The 21300-nt window shown below is 40.5% G+C and overlaps 1 protein-coding gene across 1 annotated transcript in view; it reads right to left on the reverse strand.

Moving 5' to 3' along the window:
- Positions 1-20816, reverse strand: part of LOC136857607 (leucine-rich repeat transmembrane neuronal protein 3) — a 112414-nt gene extending 91598 nt beyond the window's left edge. Inside the window, exon 1 of the mRNA XM_067136433.2 lies at positions 20694-20816. The gene's annotated coding sequence lies outside the window, so the exon portion shown is untranslated. The remainder of the gene's footprint in view (positions 1-20693) is intronic.
- Between the last annotated feature and the right edge of the window lie 484 nt (positions 20817-21300).

Below are 21300 nucleotides of genomic sequence, written 5' to 3' on the forward strand. Positions count from 1 at the left end.
ATGCTCAGCTTGTTAAAAGCCAAATGTAATTAATGTTATTGGCTTCACGCCCCGCTAACTACTTCTACGATTTTCGGAGACGCCGATGTGCAGTAATTTAGTCCTGCAGGAGTTATTTTACGTGCCAGTAAATCTACCGACACGAGGCTGACGTATTTGAGCACCTTCAACTACCACCGGACTGAACCAGGATCGAACCTTCCAAGTTGGGGTCAGAAGGGCAGCACCTCAACAGTCTGAACCACTCGGCCCGACTTGTGAAAACTAGATGAAGTCATATTTATCTTTATCATGTTTAACTTTTTCCCTCCACAAAGATATTTAATTCTCTTTCATGGGCCCCGGAAGTGGGTAGGCCAGTTGTCCCAACCATAAATATATATATATTTTTTTTTGGGAATGATAGATTATAGCCCTATAGTACTATGATCTTTCTTTCTTTCTTTCCTTCTTTCTTTCTTTCTTAATCAGTTTATCCTTCAGAGTTGGTTTTCTCTCGGACTCAGCGAGGGATTTCACCTCTACCACTTCAAGGGCAGTGTCCTGGAACGTGAGACTTTGAGTATGGTGATGAAACTGGTGAGGAGGGCCATTACCTCACCCAGGCGGCCTCACCTGTTATGCTCAACAGGGGCCTTGTTGGAGGATGGGAGGATCGGAAGGGATAGACAAGGAAGAGGGAAGGAAACGGCCGTGGCCTTAGGTGCCTGGAGGAGAAGTAGGAAAATACGAAAAACCACTTCGAGGATGGCTGAGGTGGGATTCGAAACCCTTCTACTGGGTTGACCTCCCGAGGCTGAGTAGACCCCGTTCCAGCCCTCGTACTATTTGTTTTCAACTTTCATGGCAGAACCGAGAATCGAAACCGGGCCTCCGGGAGTGGCACACATTAACCACTACACCACAGAAGCGGACTAGTACTATAATTCTACCTATATGTTTATGTTAGTGCTGAAATCCGATTTCTTGCTTTACTAATGCTGAAAGCCCGAAAATGTAATGTTATTCTTTAATAGGGGAGTCAGTCTAGAAGGAAATGTTGAAAGTGATGTGATATCTATCCAGGTTCGTTGTTATCCTAATACTATGGGTTACAGTACATTGCACGTATATAAAAGACACCACTTACAAACTTGCTTGTTATCCGTGAATTTCTGCGGCCACAAAAGTCACTATTTTTCAAGAATGATGACATTTACACATGATAGATTGTCTGACTGTGCTGTTTTGAACCTTTCTTCCGTCATTTCTAAGTTATTCGCGATCATCAATAATAAACAATCGGCTTTTAGCAACGGCTGATGCACAACGGCTGGTAGAGCTCCATGTGGTACTGGATCGTGACGTCACAGCACGCCGCTTACGTCAGAGGCCGTTTCACTCGCCTTGCGGAAAGGCACTATTAAATATTTTTTTAGTGGTAGAAAACAAGGCAACATCCCACAATGTAATACGTTTACGTACTATTTCATTGGAGTACTTTTCAAAAAAAATATTTTTGAAAATGATGCATGTTCCCAATTCCTTTGTTTTCCTGAAAGCTCGATCATGACGTTCAGTCCAGTGCCATCGATTGTTAGTCTTCAGGAGCTCTTGTAGAGGTGCTACTGTTTCAGTATAATCTGGGCAGTGATTAGAGAAGAATCCCGTCATTCCTAAAAATTGCCGGATATGCTTATTCCTTCTCGGTCTGGGAAATTCACATATGGCCTGGATTTTAAGAGGATTCGGTTTGATCCCCGTTCCATCAATTATATGCCCAACGAAAAGAATTTCTGGCTGGCAGAATTTTGATTTAGATCTGTTAATTTTGAACCCTGCTTCCTCTAAATTAGCCAATAATCGTTCTAACTTGGTCATGTGATCTTCAAACGTGACCGTTGCTAGCACAATGTCGTCAACATAAATGGTGACAGACTCCTTGACTTCTGGCCATAAATTTCGATCCAGTGCTCGAATTAATGCGGCTCCTGAGTTGCGAGTGCCAAAGGGAAGCCTTTCAAATATATAGGTTTGGTTATTAAAGAGGAATCCAGTCAACAGCTTGGATTTACCTTCCAACACTATATGAAAATATGACGATGTTAAATCCAGTATTGTGAAGTACCTCATCCCTTTAAATTTTCTGATAATCTCCTTAATTATAGGGGCCTTATCATATTCAGGTATTATTCTCGAGTTTAATACCCTCGCGTCCAAACACACCCGGATGGATCCATTACTTTTTTTTACGATTACCAGGGGGCTAGTATAAGGAGAATGGGATTTCGAAATTATACCATTGTCAACCATCTCTTGGATTGCCTTCATGGCCTCAGGCATAAATTTGTCTGGTACTGGATATGGTTTGGCCTTGAACGGTCTCCAATCCTTTACCAATAACTTGTATTCAAAATTTTTAATCGCTCCTGGTTGGGTTTTGAAAGCATTGCCATATTTCATTATCAAGTTTATAACCATTCTCTTTTGCTCAACGCTACCTCCAATTCCCTTGTCGATCACATCGTTTTGTGAAATGTCCTCGAACTCGTGCTTCTCCATGACTTTCTCTGTCAAGTGTAGTATTTCCTCCGCCGAAACACTTATGGTTTTCTGAAGTTCGCTCATCCTCTTATTTTCTACTTTTGCTGCGACGTGTGACTGTTCTTCATCGTTCCTTCTTAGTCTGATTTCCTCCTTATTCAGGTCAATGATAATGCCATTTTCACGTATGAAATCTGAGCCGATAATTAAGTTGTATTGAATTCTGTCCATGACCACAAATGGGTGTTCAAACACTATTTCCCCGATCTCAATAGGCAAATAGGTTTGTATCTTGCATTTAGCGATTTTATCTGGGATAATTCCTCTGATTTTTACACCTGAAACTGGAATTACAGGAATCTTAAGTCTGTCCTGCAATCCTAAGAACAGTATTTTCGAGATTATGCTGATACTTGCCCCTGTATCCAATAATGATGACACGTGAATACCAAATACCGTTACTGTAATTATCGGAAGTCCTCTTTTTAAATCTATCGTTTTGGGCTGATTATCCTCCAGCAGTTCTTCGGGTTCAAATGCCCATGACTCTATGGTAGCTATTATCCAATCATCATACAATGTATTATTATTGTACTGAGTTAAGTTTTGATTTCATTAAATTGGAAAAAGGTCCTTCCAAGAAACTAACGTTCGTTTCCTTATTTAAATGAGATATATTTAGCCTTGCGAAGTTTAGTGGATACTATTATTACCATAATCATGAACGTCTTGCGTCAAATGCTAGTCCAACTGCATAAACAGTTGTTGGATGTCCATGCCCTGGGTGGAGAATTATGCGTCACGACTGACTTTAGCTGAGGCTTATCACTAGAACCTACGAACCTTCTATATCCCCGGGCAATGGACGGGTGTATTCTGGCGCCCATACGTGAAGCCAAATTAAGAGAAGGTTTTCTTGACAACCAACAGCAGAATTCGAAACAGAGGATGACTGAGTAATTCAATGCTCATACGTGCAGGCAAGAGCACACTTATTGTCCACCGTGGGATATTTATGTTATGCAGAGTTTGGACTGGGGTAATGGATATGATTAATACTTACATTTATTACAGAGCTACGCAAAATATTAAAAGGCAGGAGACGTTTCGAGCAAGGCATAATTATAGGTTAGTAGATTGGAAGGATAATCTGTAAGCAAACTCTGTTGGCTAAGAGTTATTAATTTACTTAAACTGAAGTGTCCGCAATTAACTCACTTGCATTTATCGTATTATTGGTCGTTCGCTTTGGCATTGATTCCGGGTCTGGAAGGATTTAAGCATTCAAATAGTTGAAGTATATTCACGTAGGATTAGGTGTTAGTGTTAGGTAACTTGAGTGATAGGGAACTTAGAGACTGTTAGTACTATATTTAACTTGCGACAATACTTTTTAAAATGGCATCGTTGGCCCAAGTAAAAGCGTTGTTGGAAGAGTTGGCAGGAAAGATGACAAAGATGCAAGAGACACAGGAAGCCACGACAAAGGAAAATCAATCAATGCAAGAAAGTATTAAAAAGATTCATGATGCCCAGGAAGCTATAACAAAAGAGATCCATGATGCACAAGAAACTTCGACTAGAGAGATTCGAGAGGCTCAAGAAAGGATACAAGAAACTTCGACTAGAGAGATTCGAGAGGCTCAAGAAAGGATACAAGAAACTTCGACTAGAGAGATTCATGAAGCACAAGAAAGGATAAAAGAAGTCACCATAAAGGAAATTCATGACGCACGGGAAGCTTCAAGAAGAGAAATTCGAGAAGCTCAAGAAGAGATACAGGAAGCTTCAAGAAGAGAAATTCAGGAGAGCCATGAGCTTATTCAAAACAGATTATTGGAGACACAAAGTTGGCTCAGAGTGGAAATGCAGGAAGGAATTAAGAATGAGATTCAAGGTAATTTGCGTGAGATCACCGAGGTGGTCCAAAAGAATTTCAAGACCATGCAGGAAGAGGTGACGTCACTAGGAGAGGACATGAAGAACTTGAGAGAGGAAGTCGCTATGGCAATTAATGATAAATAATGATGATTTGCCTTCAGCAAGTTCCATATTCGTTTCCATCAAGTTAGTATTTTCAATCAAGGTTTAAATAATAATGTTTTTAAGTATTTAGCCAACAGAGATTTTCGTTCGTCTATCTAGCTATTATCCAATCATCATACAATGTATTATTATTGTACTGAGTTAAGTTTTGATTTCATTAAATTGGAAAAAGGTCCTTCCAAGAAACTAACGTTCGTTTCCTTATTTAAATGAGATATATTTAGCCTTGCGAAGTTTAGTGGATACTATTATTACCATAATCATGAACGTCTTGCGTCAAATGCTAGTCCAACTGCATAAACAGTTGTTGGATGTCCATGCCCTGGGTGGAGAATTATGCGTCACGACTGACTTTAGCTGAGGCTTATCACTAGAACCTACGAACCTTCTATATCCCCGGGCAATGGACGGGTGTAATACTTAGTATACTGAATTAGTACTTTAAGAAATCGAGACAAAAGCCGAATACAGCAAAAATGATGTTATATTTTTCCATCTTCGGGGAGCTGAAGAAAGGCATTCGTGGTATCGGTTTACATTGTATGACGACGTGTGTGACTGGGTACAGATGCGGTTCGGTCGAAAGGCCGCAAGCGATTTCAAACATGAGATTGACCACATCATCATCCAGTAGGATAAAAACATTTCTGGGGATTACTTCTGAGTTATGAAATATTGTCAGGTGACCCGCCTTCTCTTTACTTCCCCTTATAAAAGATTGATCGCTGTTTTTCAAATCGTAGCCTCAGTTAATTATAAATAATCACATTGGTTCGAGTACCACGTCTACACACAAAGCGCAGGGGGCTTTTGTCACTCAACGAATTATCACGTGTCAATTGTGACGAAGTAGGCATTAAACTCGTATGGATAGATCTGTGTTCAGGAGAGTATTGTAGTATTTCGGTCAAGCTGAGACTTCGACATAAAATGATAATTGAGGGAAATAAATCAATAATTCCACTTAACGGACACTGTTTATTTGCCTTTGGCAAACTAAAATTTGTAGTATATGTTTCGTCTAGTGACATGACATCATCAACTACGTCTTGTTTAGGTGCAATATTTACAAGAAGTAATGACATATCCATCTTTTCTTAATCCTAAACAGACATTTGAAAACCTTAAAAATAATTAACATATCTCGAACTAAGGGATGTGTTATGGGAAGGAGGGGCGAGGGATGGGTGAGACTATTAAATTATGGTTTAAAAAATGCTTGACAGTTAAAATGAATTATAGCTAAAATATTTTGATGTCATATACCATGGATTTTTAAAAGTTAAGTAGTCCTTATAATAACGTGAGTCTTAGATATTCTGGGAATGTGATGACTTGTCTTCTTGTGGCACCGGATCTTGTTTTGAAAATGTTTAAATTTCTTTAAGTTGTGTCGTGAATGTGTTGACGATATTTATAACCTCACTGAAGTTGGCATTCCATAGGAGAATCTTAAGGATTGTTTGGCATTAGACTGTCTTAGAGTAGTATAATGGGGGGATTCGGCCGCCTTCTCCTCCTCCGGCTCCCAGGGGCCTCCTCCTCCGCCGCCGCACGGGAGGCCTTCCCAGGGGCCCGCTCCTCCGCAGCCAGAGGCCTCTTCCAGTGCTGCCAACTTAACCTTACTAGCGCGAAATTTGAATTTGTAAACAAAGCCACGTGCTTTTTGACAGACAACAACGCATCGCTAACCTCACTGCCGCAATCTTGACGGCCTAAACCTCAGTGCTGCCAACTTAACCTCACTAGCGCGAGATTTGAATCGGTAAACAAACCCACGTGCTTTTTCTGGCAGCCACGTGCTTTTTGACAAACAACAACGCATCGCTAACGTCAGTGCTGCCATCTTAACGGGCCTAAACCTTAGTGCTACCAACTTAACCTTACCAGCGCGAGATTTGATTCTGTAAACAAGGCCATGTGCTTTTTTGACAGCTGTCATCCGCCATCTTTAATCAACAGAGCACCGTGCTGCCCTCTTTAGCTACAAATCTTTGAAATGTGGTGGCGGATAATTTGAAAAATGCTTTCTGACAGCAGCCATCTTTAATCGACAGAGCACCGTGCTGCACTCTTTAGCTAGATACCTTTGAAATGTGGTGGCAGGCAATTCCACGTAAGAGCAGCCATCTTTAATCAAGAGAACACCGTGCTGGCCTCTTTAGCTACATACCTTTGAAATGTGGTGGCGGCAATTTGAAAAATTCCACGTGCTCTTGTTTTGAAACAAACTCACATGCTTTTTTGACATCCGCCATCTTGCATCACAAACCTCAGTGCTGCACTCTTTAGCTACATACCTTTGAAATGTGGTGACGGCAAATTTCACATTCTCTTGTTTAGAAAGAAACCCACGTGCTTTTTTGACAGCTGTCACCCGCCATTTTCAATCAACAGAGCACCGTGCTGCTACCTTGCGGGCAATTTCGTCAGCTGTCATCCGCCATCTTTAATCAACAGAACACCGTGCTGCCCTCTTTATGGGTGCTACCTTAAGCATGTAGTAGCGGGAAATTTGAAAATTTCCGTTAGCTGTCATCCACCATCTTTAATTAAAAGAGCACCGTGCAGCACTCTTTAGCTACATACCTTTGAAATGTGGTGGCGGCAATTTGAAAATTTTTTGAAACAACTCACATGCTTCTTTGACATCCGCCATCTTGCATCACAAACCTCAGTGCTGCACTCTTTAGCTACATACCTTTGTAATATGGTGGCGGATAATTTTAAAAAAATTCTACAGCAGCCATCTCTCGACGCTATTTGCACAAGATGGTGGCTATACATGACTACTTAAGGGTGCTTACGGAAGATGGCTGCTATACATAGCTTCTTATGAGACATCCTTGGGATGCTTGCGCAAGATGGCCGTTATACATGGCTCCCTATGAGACTCCCTAGGGATGTTTGCGCAAGATGACGGCTGTTCTTATGAGACGGCGTAAGGGTCCTTGCAAAAGATGGCTTGAGACCCCCTAAGGATGCTTGCGCAAGATGGCGGACACAGGATGGCGGCTATACACGACTCCTTATGAGACGCCTTAAGGGTGCTTGCGCAAGATGGCTGCTGCTCTTATGAAGAGAGCTAGCTTGTTCAAATTGCAGCCACCACATTTCAAAGGAATGAGGTTTAGTGCTGTAAAGATACCTGCACGATGCTCTGTTGATTAAGCACATACTATTTCAAATTTCCGTCCACCGTATGCATAACAGCAGCCGCCATCTTTCGAAGTAGCCTCTAAGCTAGCTTTCTTCATCAGAGCAGCCACCATCTTGTGTAACCACCCCGAGGCCGTATCATAAGGAGCTGTGTATAGTCACTGCCTTGTCGCTGCTACCTTGCGCAAGCACCCCTAGGGCGTGTCATAAGAGTAGCAGTCATCTTGTGCAAGCACACTTAAGCTGTCTCATAAGAAGCTATGTATAGCCGCCATCTTGTAGAAATAGATAGCCGTCAATGTCAAATAGCCTAAGTAGGAACCGAACCGTTGATGTCATTATTAGAATACTTTCTTCTTATGCTATCATGTTCCTTATACTGCGAACCTAGGTATTGGGCAGGAAAATTTTGTCCGTTTTGCTCTACGATGCACCGTCTTCGAGATACTTCACATTTTGCATTTAAGCCCCAAATTTAATGAATCCAACCAGCATAGCACGTTATACCCTCTCCTATAGCTAGACCAGATCATGTTACAAAACTTGCTTCAATACAAGCTAAAACAGAGTAAATGCCAAAGGGCATAAGTAGGAATCGAACCGTTGATCTCATCATTAGAGTATGTTTTTTATGCTGTCATGTTCCTGATACTGTGAACCTACGTATTAGGCGGAAAAATTTTGTCCGTTTTGCTCTACGACGTACCGTTTTCGAGATATTTAACATTTTGAATTTAAGCCCCAAATTTAATTAATCGAACCAGCACATCACGTTATACTCTCTAGACCTGAACATGTTACAAAAACTTGCTTCAGTACAAGCTAAAAGAGTACAAATGCCAAAGGGCCTAAATAGGAACCGAACTGTTGATCTCATCATTAGACTATGTTTTTGTTATGCTATCATGTTCCTCATACTGCGAACCTAGGTAGTGGGCAGAAATATTTTGTCCGTTTTGCTCTACGATGCACCGTTTTCGAGATATTTAACATTTTGCATTTAAGCCCCAAATTTAATGAATCGAAGTAGCACGACACGTTAGCCTCTAAGCTAGCTCTCTTCATAAGACCAGTAGCCATCTTGCGCAAGCACCTTTAAGGCGTCTCATAAGGAGTCGTGTATAGCCGCCATCCTGTGTCCGCCATCTTGCGCAAGCATCCTTAGGAAGTCTCAAGCCATCTTGTGCAAGGACCGTTAAGCCGTCTTATAAGAGCAGCCGTCATCTTGCGCAAGCATCCCTAAGGCGTCTCATAGGGAGCCATGTATAACCGCCATCTTGCGCAAGCATCCCAAAGATGTCTCATAAGAAGCTATGTATAGCAGATATCTTCCGTAAGCACCCTTAAGGAGTCATGTATAGCCACCATCTTGTGCAAATAGCGTCGAGAGATAGCTGCTGTAGATTTATTTTAAATTATCCGCCACCATATTACAAAGGTATGTAGCTAAAGAGTGCAGCACTGAGGTTTGTGATGCAAGATGGCGGATGTCAAAGAAGCATGTGAGTTGTTTCCAAAATTTTTCAAATTGCCGCCACCACATTTCAAAAGTATATAGCTAAAGAGTGCAGCACGGCGCTCTCTTAATTAAAGATGGTGGATGACAGCTAACGGAACTTTTCAAGTTTCCCGCTACTACATGCTTAAGGTAGCACCCATAAAGAGGGCAGCACGGTGTTCTGTTGATTAAAGATGGCGGATGACAGCTGACGAAATTGCCCGCAAGGTAGCAGCACGGTGTTCTGTTGATTGAAGATGGTGGATGACAGCTGTCAAAAAAGCACGTGGGTTTCTTTCTAAACAAGAGAATGTGGAATTTGCCGTCACCACATTTCAAAGGTATGTAGCTAGAGAGTGCAGCACTGAGGTTTGCGATGCAAGATGGCGGATGTCAAAGAAGCATGTGAGTTGTTTCCAAAATTTTTCAAATTGTCACCACCACATTTCAAAGGTATGTAGCTAAAGAGGGCAGCACGGTGTTCTCTTGATTAAATATGACTGCTTTTACGTGGAATTGCCTGCCACCACATTTCAAAGGTATCTAGCTAAAGAGTGCAGCACGGTGCTTTGTCGATTAAAGATGGATGCTGTCAAAAAGCATTTTTCAAATTATCCGCCACCACATTTCAAAGATATGTAGCTAAAGAGGGCAGCACGGTGCTCTGTTGATTAAAGATGGCGGATGACAGCTGTCAAAAAAGCACGTGGTCTTGTTTACAGATTCAAATCTCGCGCTAGTGAGGTTAAGTTGGCAGCACTGAGGTTTAGGTCCGTCAAGATTGCAGCAGTGAGTTTAGCGATGCGTTGTTGTCTGTCAAAAAAGCACGTGGCTTTGTTTACAAATTCAAATTTCGCGCTAGTAAGGTAAAGTTGGCAGCACTGGAAGAGGCCTCTGGCTGCGGAGGATCGGGCCCCTGGGAAGGCCTCCCGCGCGGCGGCGGAGGAGGAGGCCCCTGGGAGCCGGAGGAGGAGGAGGCGGCCGAATCCCCCCATTATACTTCTTAGCTTGGAGACTACTCCCTTGATTATGTAAAGAAAAAAAGAAAACTCTGGATGGAGAGGGATCGTGTTGCAAACCACCAGCCCACATAAAAATTATTATAACTATACATGTTTTTAAAACTTATTCAAAACAAGATCCAGTGCCACAAGAAACAACAACAACTCATCACATTCCCGGAATATCTGAGACGCACGCTGTCGCTAGGACTACTTCACTTTTAAAACTCCGTTGCGTATGACATCAAAAGTATTTTTAGCTAAAAGTCACTTTAAGTGTTGAAAAAATTAAACCTTAATTTGACAGTTTCACCCAACCCTCCCACCTTCCCATTACACATTCCTTAGTTCGAGCTATGTTAATTGTTCTTAAGGTTTTCAAATGTACTTTTAGGATTAAGAAGAGATGAATATGTCCTTACTTCTTGTAAATATTACACCTAAACAAGACGTAGCTGATGATGTCGAGTCACGAGACGAAACATGAACTAAAGTTTTTACTTTGCCGAAAGCAAATAAATAGTACCGATTAGGTGGAAGTATTGATTTATTTCTACCAATTGTATTTCAAATCGATACATATCATGAGGATGATAGTTTGCAACTAAAACTATTAATGTTTGCCAAATAATCTGGTCCTCACTTAAATAGTTTTTAATTTGAGTCATTTCGTCACAAATGCCACTACTTCGTAATATCTTCAAATCATTTTATTTGACTGTTGGTTTTTATAGAATTATTAAATTGTAAGTAACTTTCCTAGATTTAAAACTTACCATAAAATACAGGATTTTCGACTTGTGGCCCTACGCACTAGAGGAAATTTCTCGTTTACTCCAACATATCTTCCGAGCTGAACAGTCAGGCTCTCGTAGGACATGTTTTATCTCTACTTCATGTCAAGTGCACGCTGCTACACTCATCATTTAAATAGCCAACTCTTCCCCGGTGAAAAATGGCACTTACGGTGATCATTTCAGGAATTCACCGCAGAAATTGATATGTAATGTACATTTCGGGGAAGATATCTTTGTGAACCTCATTTATATTCTGGAATGAAACAAAAATGAGAATGTTCATTCTGTAAAGCAAAGGAAGCAGCATACAGCGTATAACACGTTTTGTGGTTTACTTCTACAAGAGTAGTGTATTTATAAAGATTCAAAGCTCGCCAAGTCGTTTCTTAAAGAAATAATTTGATAAATTTAATAGCGACCTGTGACATTAATTTTCGGTTCCCTATAACAATAAACCTCATTACAAACATCACCATCAATTCCATTAATTTAATAAGTTCCACTGATTACTTCTTCGTCATAATTATACCGCATAGTGAAGTATTTTAATAATATTCGTATCTGATAATTTGATTTAGATTATTATCAATGTAAGAAGATATCACAGATAATCTATATATATAAAAGCAAGTCGAGCTGGAGCGATGTATATATAAATATTTAAAAATGAAAAAAGACGTGAATTAATGAGGCACTTCCAGAAATCTCAGAAATTGGAAACTTGGTACGAGGGAAACTGATGACCCCAGGATCCCTAGAAAAATCGGAAATTCTCAAAATTCCCTGAAGGGGGCACGCTGGGGGGCCCAAATTTTGGGCTCAGCATAAGAACACAGTCGTATAGTATATCCAAAACGATAACCTATAGGTTTCGTGGGCTTAAAAATTTTCGGGAATTTCCTCATTTTTATCCCCTATCCCCCCAAATCAAGATGGCGGCACAACCTGCCAGACGAGGTAGACAATTGAAATTTGGTGAAATTATAGATTTTGGTCCCTAACCGACGGGAAAATTCCAAGATGTTCAAATTTTTCACTTTTTACCCCCGAAGATATCGAAATATGGAGGCAATTTTAATGACTGTGCAGACATTCCTTTTAAGCTATTTTTTGGCTAAACGGTAAGTCGTATCACAAAACGGATGGCACAATGTCCCTTCAATTCGGTGTGATCTACAACTTTGGTCCTGTGACATTTTGTCGTATCTCTCTCCCTTATAGGTTAAATTTGGCCGCATTTTTGGATTGTTCGTAAATTTGGTGATTTTTACAATTATATTTCATGGTTTGACACACTTATAAGAATGATAGGATCATCACGTTAGGTGCGCACATTGGCACGATTAAGGGACATATGTGTACCAAATTTCATGATTTTAGCTTATACATAAGTAGGCAAAATGTAATGTAAAATGTTAAAAATGCACCCAAATTTCTTCCTATTCACAATTTGAACTCAATTTACCCCCTTAATATGGGAGATACGAGGATATGGTTTAGGAACAAACATTTAGAGCGATAAATGAGGCGTCTGATGGCGCAAACCGTTTCTTAATATCATAAACCGTTTAGGAGATATGAATCTCGAAGTGGAAGTCTGCAGTTTTCAACGTGCTCATGCTTATCCGTCATCTATATATATAAAAGCAAGTCGAGCTGGAGCGATGTATATATAAATATTTAAAAATGAAAAAAGACGTGAATTAATGAGGCACTTCCAGAAATCTCAGAAATTGGAAACTTGGTACGAGGGAAACTGATGACCCCAGGATCCCTAGAAAAATCGGAAATTCTCAAAATTCCCTGAAGGGGGCACGCTGGGGGGCCCAAATTTTGGGCTCAGCATAAGAACACAGTCGTATAGTATATCCAAAACGATAACCTATAGGTTTCGTGGGCTTAAACATTTTCGGGAATTTCCTCATTTTTATCCCCTATCCCCCCAAATCAAGATGGCGGCACAACCTGCCAGACGAGGTAGACAATTGAAATTTGGTGAAATTATAGCTTTTGGTCCCTAACCGACGGGAAAATTCCAAGATGTTCAAATTTTTCACTTTTTACCCCCGAAGATATCGAAATATGGAGGCAATTTTAATGACTGTGCAGACATTCCTTTTGAGCTATTTTTTGGCTAAACGGTAAGTCGTATCACAAAACGGATGGCACAATGTCCCTTCAATTCGGTTGATCTACAACTTTGGTCCTGTGACATTTTGTCGTATCTCTCTCCCTTATAGGTTAAATTTGGCCGTATTTTTGGATTGTTCGTAAATTTGGTGATTTTTACAATTATATTTCATGGTTTGACACACTTATAAGAATGATAGGATCATCACGTTAGGTGCGCACATTGGCACAATTAAGGGACATATGTGTACCAAATTTCATGATTTTAGCTTATACATAAGTAGGCAAAATGTAATGTAAAATGTTAAAAATGCACCCAAATTTCTTCCTATTCAAAATTTGAACTCAATTTACCCCCTTAATATGGGAGATACGAGGATATGGTTTAGGAACAAACATTTAGAGCGATAAATGAGGCGTCTGATGGCGCAAACCGTTTCTTAATATCATAAACCGTTTAGGAGATATGAATCTCGAAGTGGAAGTCTGCAGTTTTCAACGTGCTCATGCTTATCCGTCATCTATATAAATAAAATCGTAACGACCGTGTGTCTGTACATTGATTATTTTGGCGAAATTTCCGTACAATTATCCGTTTCAGGTGTAATAATGACCATCTGCATCACTTTTAGCTTTGGTGTCTGTTTGTCTGTTTGTCTGTCCTTCTATAACTTGGAAACTACTGGATATATTTACACCAAACTTCATATTTAGAATCCACCTCTCCTTGGGTAGGTTTTTGCGCAAAAAATAAAATCGTAACGACCGTGTGTCTGTACATTGATTATTTTGGCGAAATTTCCGTACAGTTATCCGTTTCAGGTGTAAGAATGACCATGTGCATCATTTTTAGCTTTGGTGTCTGTTTGTCTGTTTGTCTGTCTGTTTGTCTGTCCTTCTATAACTTGAAAACTACTAAATATATATTTCCACCAAACTTCATATTTAGATTCCACCTCTCCTTGGGTAGGTTTTAGCGCAAATATCGTTTCTAAATCCTTGAACTGAGTGGGGATTTTTACGAAACCGAAACCGTGATTTTGCACTCCCTCAAAGTATACACAACCGAACTTAATGGAAGTCAACCTGCCTTAATGAAACTTAATTTCTAAACCTTTTTTTTCATGTGCATCATTTCGATAACAGGATTTAGTAAGGGAGATATCATTAACGGACCGTTTTTCGGTACAAATCCCAGCGGGACGCAAGAGCGGGTGCGTGTAAAGCGTACTTCTTACAACTTGAAAACTAACAATATATTTGAACCAAATTTTATATATAGTATCCATCTGTCCAAGGGTAGGTTTCCTTGGTGTCTGTTAGTTAGTTAGTTAGTTTGTTTGTTTGTTTGTTTGTTTGTTTGTTTGTTGGTCTGTTTGTCTTTCTCAACTTGATAACTAATGGATATATTTCCACCAAACTTCATATTTAGAATCCACCTGTCCTTTGGGGAGGTTTTAGGGCAAATATTGTTTCTAAATCCCTGAACTAATTGGGGGTTTATACGAAACCGAAACCGTGATTTTGCACTCCCTCAAAATACACACAACAAAACTTAATGGAAATCTACCTGCCTTAATGGAAATTAATTTCTAAACCTTTTCTTCTCATGTGCATCATTTCAATCACTTACAGGAAAGATAGTATGATCAAACTCTACGCGAACATTGGCCCACCCAGTACCCATATGTGAGCCAAATGCTATGTCACATAATTATCCGAAAAGTAATGCAATATAAGATATTCTTACACAAATTTCAACCTATTCAACGTTTCTGATTCAATCTGACCCATGAATAGATTAGATGCGAGAAAATATCATAGGACCAGCCATTTAGATCGCTAAATACTGCGCCTTACGGTACAATCCTTTGTCGATATGGCGTACCGTTTAGCAGGAGTTAATCTGTAAATGAAGGTCTGCAATATTGTAAACATTCATATACTTTCGTATGTCCATCTGTATATATTCATTGATGTCGATTTGTAGCGTTCGAGAAAGGATGTGTCTGCTATTGTAATCAGTACTCCCTACACCGACTTTGACTGCTGGCAGTAGGAATGGGGTCCTTCTCCAACTCCTGTGTAACTGGCATTAGTAAGGAGGGCCTACCATTTTCATGAATAATTCACTTTTCGATTTGTCATGCAGAAGGCAAGGGATCATGCAGTTTTGTTCGAATGTCCCCTACTCTATTGTGTTTGGCTCTAGGCCAGGGTGCCCGCCATTATAAACAAATGTTCCAATCTAAAATTTGACTAGCATTAGGCATAGTGGCCTGCTATTTTCATGGAAACTCACTAATTCTGTGTGACTGGCAGTAAGCTGGCTAGCAGCAGTAAAAAGGGACTGTCATTTTGACTGGTGGTAGGGAAGTTGCCTGGTATTATAATAAAAACTCCTCAACTGTAACCTGTCTGAAAGTAGGAAATGGGTCTGCCATTGTAGCTAAAACTCCCCAAATCGATTGTGACCGCGCAGTAGGCACTGGGGCCTGCAATTATAATGTAAACTTGCCAACTCGATTGTGAATGGCAGTAGGCAAGTGAGCCTGGCGTTGTCATCACAACTCCGCAACCCTCACTTTACATTGGAAACAACGTATGGGGACCTCCCCATGCTATTTCTCGGATAAGGCTAAGAGACATGCAATTTTAAAACAATCTCATTTGCTGCACGCACAGTATTTACGTCGATATCCGTATACAATGTAGAATACCGTAGCGAAGCACGGGTACATTTGCTAGTACAGAATATATCTAAACACATGGCTCAAAAATCTGTCATGCAGTGACATGCAAAAATAAACTTAATTTCTAATTGCAATGCGTATTTTAATATGTATTTGGTTATGCCAAAGAAATGTTTTGCAGCTGTTAATGAATAAACTACGATCTTTGCCTTGAAGTGTATGCAAGCATGCACTATTCTTTTTACAAGTTCCTTTACGTCGCACCAACACAGATAGGTCTTATGGCGACGATGGGACAGGAAGGGCCTAGGAGTGGGAAGGAAGTGGCCGTGGCGTTCATTAAGGTACAGCCCCAGCATTTTCATGGTGTGAAAATGGGAAACCACGAAAACCATCTTCAGGGCTGCCGACAGTAAGGTTCGAACCCACTATTTCCCGAATACCGGATACTGGCCGCACTTAAGTGACTGCAACTATCGAGCTCGGTACATGCACTATTAATTAGAACTAAGAAAGTCGTTAAATTCTATTACCTCATATGAAACTTATTTTCTATATTAATATGTGCTCAGTTTGTGAATCCTTACCAGTCTTAATATGGTACACATTGAAGAATAAAAAGAATCACAAGCAAGTTATAAGGAAGGAGTTTACAACACGTAGCCCGCTGCTTACCTGTGTTTGGTCGAAAATTATTTACCGTTGTTCGCTGGCCATTTTGGATAAAATAACTACTTAGAAGGCCGCGGTACCGAAATTCTTAATGCGAGTGCACAGTCTAAAAGTTTGAAAGATCTCTGTTTAAGGGATTGGTTAATGCGGTTTTCTCACATCCATTAAAATGGGGGAATAAAATATTGTGTACTAGGCTGTGTGCGACAGAATGAAAACGGAAAAGGGATAGTATGATATCCAACAAGCCATATAATTTGCATATCCCTTGATGTAAAGGGGGCAGAGTCACATTACTCCATTGTTTCATATTCAGGTACCGGTAGTTTAACAAAACTGATTAGATGATATCAAATATCAATAAATAGTAGAGTGAAAGGAAAAGTACAAAATAGACTGACTGCCAACCGAGTATCTCTCGAAACATCCATTGGAATACTTTCAAACTCTGAATTTTGTTTGAGTACATTAAACGGGGCATATGGTTGACATGACGTTTACCAAATTCCATCATACATACTGAAATTTTCCACATACTTACATGAGAGTCATACACATCACTAAAAGTATATCTAAGACTACTCAGGACGTAGAGGATGAATTAAGGACGTACATCATCAACACTGTCAGAATCACCGGCGCTTTAAACTGAAAATAAGAAGCACTAACGTTCACTCAAATCAAACAAATGTTATCCTTACAGATGTCCACCGTGACGGACACATAAGAAAGAAACCTCAAGAGTATGAAATTCTAGTCACTGGTTGAGTCGTTAAAGTTGGCAGCATTCTCTTGAAATGTTAACATACTTAGGTAATGGCAAATTTTATATTACTTAGCATTTAAAGGATGTTTTGAGTTGAACTTTAACATATTACGACCTTCCCTCTTTTAAAAGCCCCACTCAAGCATGTTCATCTACTTATGTCATTCAAGCTATCTCTCTATTTTCAGCTAGGAACATTTCACTCAGTCGAGTTATTACATTCCGTAACTCTTTTGTCGGAAATCACCTAGAAAAAATCGCGCTGCTTTCCTCTCAGTCTTTTCCAGTTCTCGAATCAAGCTATCCTGGTGAGAGTCCTGTCATACTGGAACCATACTCAAATTGGGGTCTTCCCAATGACTTATACGCCCTCTCGTTTACATCCTTAAATCTCCTAATCATATGAAGAGACAATCCCGTTTATGTGATTACCCCAATGCAGATATTAACATCTTCGTACTTATTGTGATCTCCATGAGTTATTTTCACCCCATCAACACAGTAATTAAAAGCCAGAGGATCATTCCTCTTGCTGAAGCTTACAACTTGACTTTATATCGTCACGGTGGACATCTGTAAGGAAAACATTTGTTTGATTTTAGTGAACGTTAGTGCTTCTTATCTTCAGTGTTTGAAGCATTTGAAATGTTCTTTACACTATTGTATATTGTCCATCTCACAACATTTCCGAGGCCTTTCACTTTTCCACCAATTTTATTCTATTTCGAAGTGGATGTTGACTCAGGAAATTGTCTATACAAAAGAACGCGATAGCGTATGAGTTAGCGGAACAATAAATCTAGTGCCAACAAGAAAAGAACCACTTAGACTGCGGTCCTGAAAGTCCTAGTTTCGATTCCTGGTTCTATCAGCCGAAAGATATGGAAAGGAGTACATATTGTGTAGAGGCTCCAGGGGATCGGTCATGATGAGTGTATGCCTGCACGACGGAGTAGTGAGGAGGATATGGGAGGAAAAGCCGCTAAAGCGGACACCTCTGTGTAGTTCCACAAGACCAGCAGACAGAAGACCTGGCAAGTGGTGAGGTACTTGTTTTCTTACTAGCACAGGTTAGAGAGAAGCACATGGCAAGTTGTAGAGGGTGCGGCTAGAATGTCGCTCTGACAGGTAGCAAGGTAACACCTCATCATATTCGAGATGACTTAAGGAGGCTTCCGACTACAACTCCACGCACATATCCGGCATCCTACGCTCTCAACCACCACCTTCCGTATCCCAGCGAATTCCATTATAAGTAACAATTTTACCTTGTTAGTTAGTTAGTTATTTAGTTAGTTAGCCAAATTCAGTGTGTAGCAAGCTAAAGGACACTGTATGAGGGTGGTATTGACGTAAGATATATTTCTTACCCAAATGAAATATCATTTTCATTACGTACAGACAAACTGTAAATTTAATTTCTAGAATAGTACACATCGCATATTGTGTTTCACCTCTCACTCGGAATGATATGGCGCCATTTAATGATTTTTCTGCTGCTTCGTGCCAGAGTTTTGGAAATGTTTGTGCACAGCCCCTCCGTACTCTAAACTATGTTGTTGTGGCGTAGTTAGTTGGGCCTTGAACGGGAGAGGAAAGACTCTCAGCCTGTATCTTACCGAACTGATCCAGAACTCATCTAGAGTTGAAGTCATAACCTATAGGAGAACACTTCGAGTACGCAGCATTATAATCCGCTTTTCTTCTAAATATCCGTATCGATTTAGGCTCTGTGTACCTTCAATCAAGGGGCTGCCTGGCCGATGTATGTTCGGTCCAACCGAAAGGCGTGGGTTTGATTCCCCGTCAGGAAGTTAAATTTAAAGAAATGATATTTCTACTTCTAGAGGTGCACATGGCCCTGAGGTTCACTCAGCGTACACCAAAAATGAGTACCAGGTCGATTCCTGGAGACAAAGACGTCAGGGCTTAAAACTAAACACTCTACCTCACCAGGCGCCGAGGTTACGCATAGTGCAAGCCTTTAGATTCCACTCCTCCAAGGGCCTTCATGACCTGTACGGAGATACTTTTTACCTTTAATCCACGAAATTCGTATTGGTACCGGGATGTCCCTCCTGAACATTTTGGCGGGAACATATTTTGTTACGACGGCAGACTTTATTACATGAATCGAAAATCATTATTGATTGTTCATAATTCTAAAGTACTTGCCTGTCAGACTTCTCTTGCTCTAAGATGTGCAATTTAAAATGAAATTTCAAAAAAAAAAAAACACTGCGTTTGGCCACTTCGAAAGTAAAATAGATTGAAGATCACAACACAAAACAAAAACCACACAGCACGAAACGAATCAAAACAAAACAACAGCTCAAAACAAAGAAAAGAAACCGTGGCACATACAGGACATGAATGGCCTTGGCCTGCCAACACGACTGCTAGCAAGCTAGTTGGCCTGCATGTGTGGAGTCAGTCAGTGCTCCACCCTCGGCCATATTCGTCATTTTTGCAGCCTGGTTCGCCGCCTCCTGTATTAGGCAAATCCTTCGTGCTCTCTTTCTTTCTTCTTTCTTAATCAGATTACCCTCCAGGGTTGGCTTTTCCCTCGAACTCAGTGAGGGATCACACCTCTACCGCCTCAAGGGCAGGGTCCTGGAACTTCAGACTCTGGGTAGGGGTATACAACTGGGGGGATGACCAGTACCTCGCCCAGGCGGCCTCAACTGCTATGCTGAACAGGGGCCTGGATGGGGATGGGAAGATTAGAAGGGATAGACAAGAAAGAGAGAAGGAAGCGGCCGTGGCCTTAAGTTAGGTACCATCCCGGCATTTGCCTGGAGGAGAAGTGGGAAACCACGGAAAACCACTTCCAGGATGGCTGAGGTGGTAATCGAACCCACCTCTACTCATTTGACCTCCCGAGGCTGAGTGGACCCCGTTCCAGCCCTCGTACCACTTTACCAATTTCGTGGCAGAGCCGGGAATCGAACCTGGGCCTCCGGGGGTGGCAGCTAATCACACTAACCACTACACCACAGAGGCGGACCTTCGTGCTCTCACGGGGTAAAATGAACCTGTTCCAGCACTTCGACAACCCTGGAATCGAACTGTGGACCTCCTGATTACAGGAAGGCATGCTACCTCAACATCACGGAATTAGCAAGAATATATCACTCCTACTAATACTTCTATCTAACTTTTTCCATGGAAGCCGCCAGTTAATACAGTACTAAGCTGATAATTACTCCAGAAAGTGGAACTAGAAGCGGAGATCTGTACTAAGAAGGCAGAGTTTTGTAATTCCAGTTTTGAACATCTCACATATTTATTGCCAAACTCCACAACTTGAAATATGGACAAAATTTGAAATCATGGGATGATACGTAGACATCTAATAAGGAGAATCTTCTTACAGACTAATACTGTATCATATATTTCCGTACTCACCTAAGTAGAAAGTCCAGAGCGCATCGTCTCGCAGAGAGTAAACCTAACAGGGGGACGAAGTCAATGCTACAGAACCTTATCTCATGGATAATGCGCTTTGGATGGTCTATGGCAGTGTTATCGAATCTCTTATCTCCCGTGAGTGGATTACGCACTTCCTGACGACAAATGTGACTGGAACACAGGAGAGTTATTGAGAATGAATATAGAGCACGTCATAAAATTATTATCAGGTAAATTATTTTTTCACGATAATGTAATTCTAATGTGAATCATGGATCCAAACAACACCTACTCGGGCTCCCAGTATGAAGAGAAATGTGAGGCCTCCTATCACGTACCGTAGTCTGATGTTCGGTTATAATAATAATAATAATAATAATAATAATAATAATAATAATAATAATAATAATACTAATAATACTAATAATAATAATAATAATAATAATAATAATAATAATAATAATAATAATAATAATAATAATAATAATAAGCTATCCTTTCTGGCTTTGGTCCTATTTACTCGGATTGGCGCTTGATGTGAATTTGGTCCATCTATACATCCGGATGCCCTTCCGGATTCCAGACCAGTATCGAGGTACGTATA

This window comes from Anabrus simplex, chromosome 1 (genome assembly GCF_040414725.1).
Source record: "Anabrus simplex isolate iqAnaSimp1 chromosome 1, ASM4041472v1, whole genome shotgun sequence".
Taxonomy (NCBI): domain Eukaryota; kingdom Metazoa; phylum Arthropoda; class Insecta; order Orthoptera; family Tettigoniidae; genus Anabrus; species Anabrus simplex.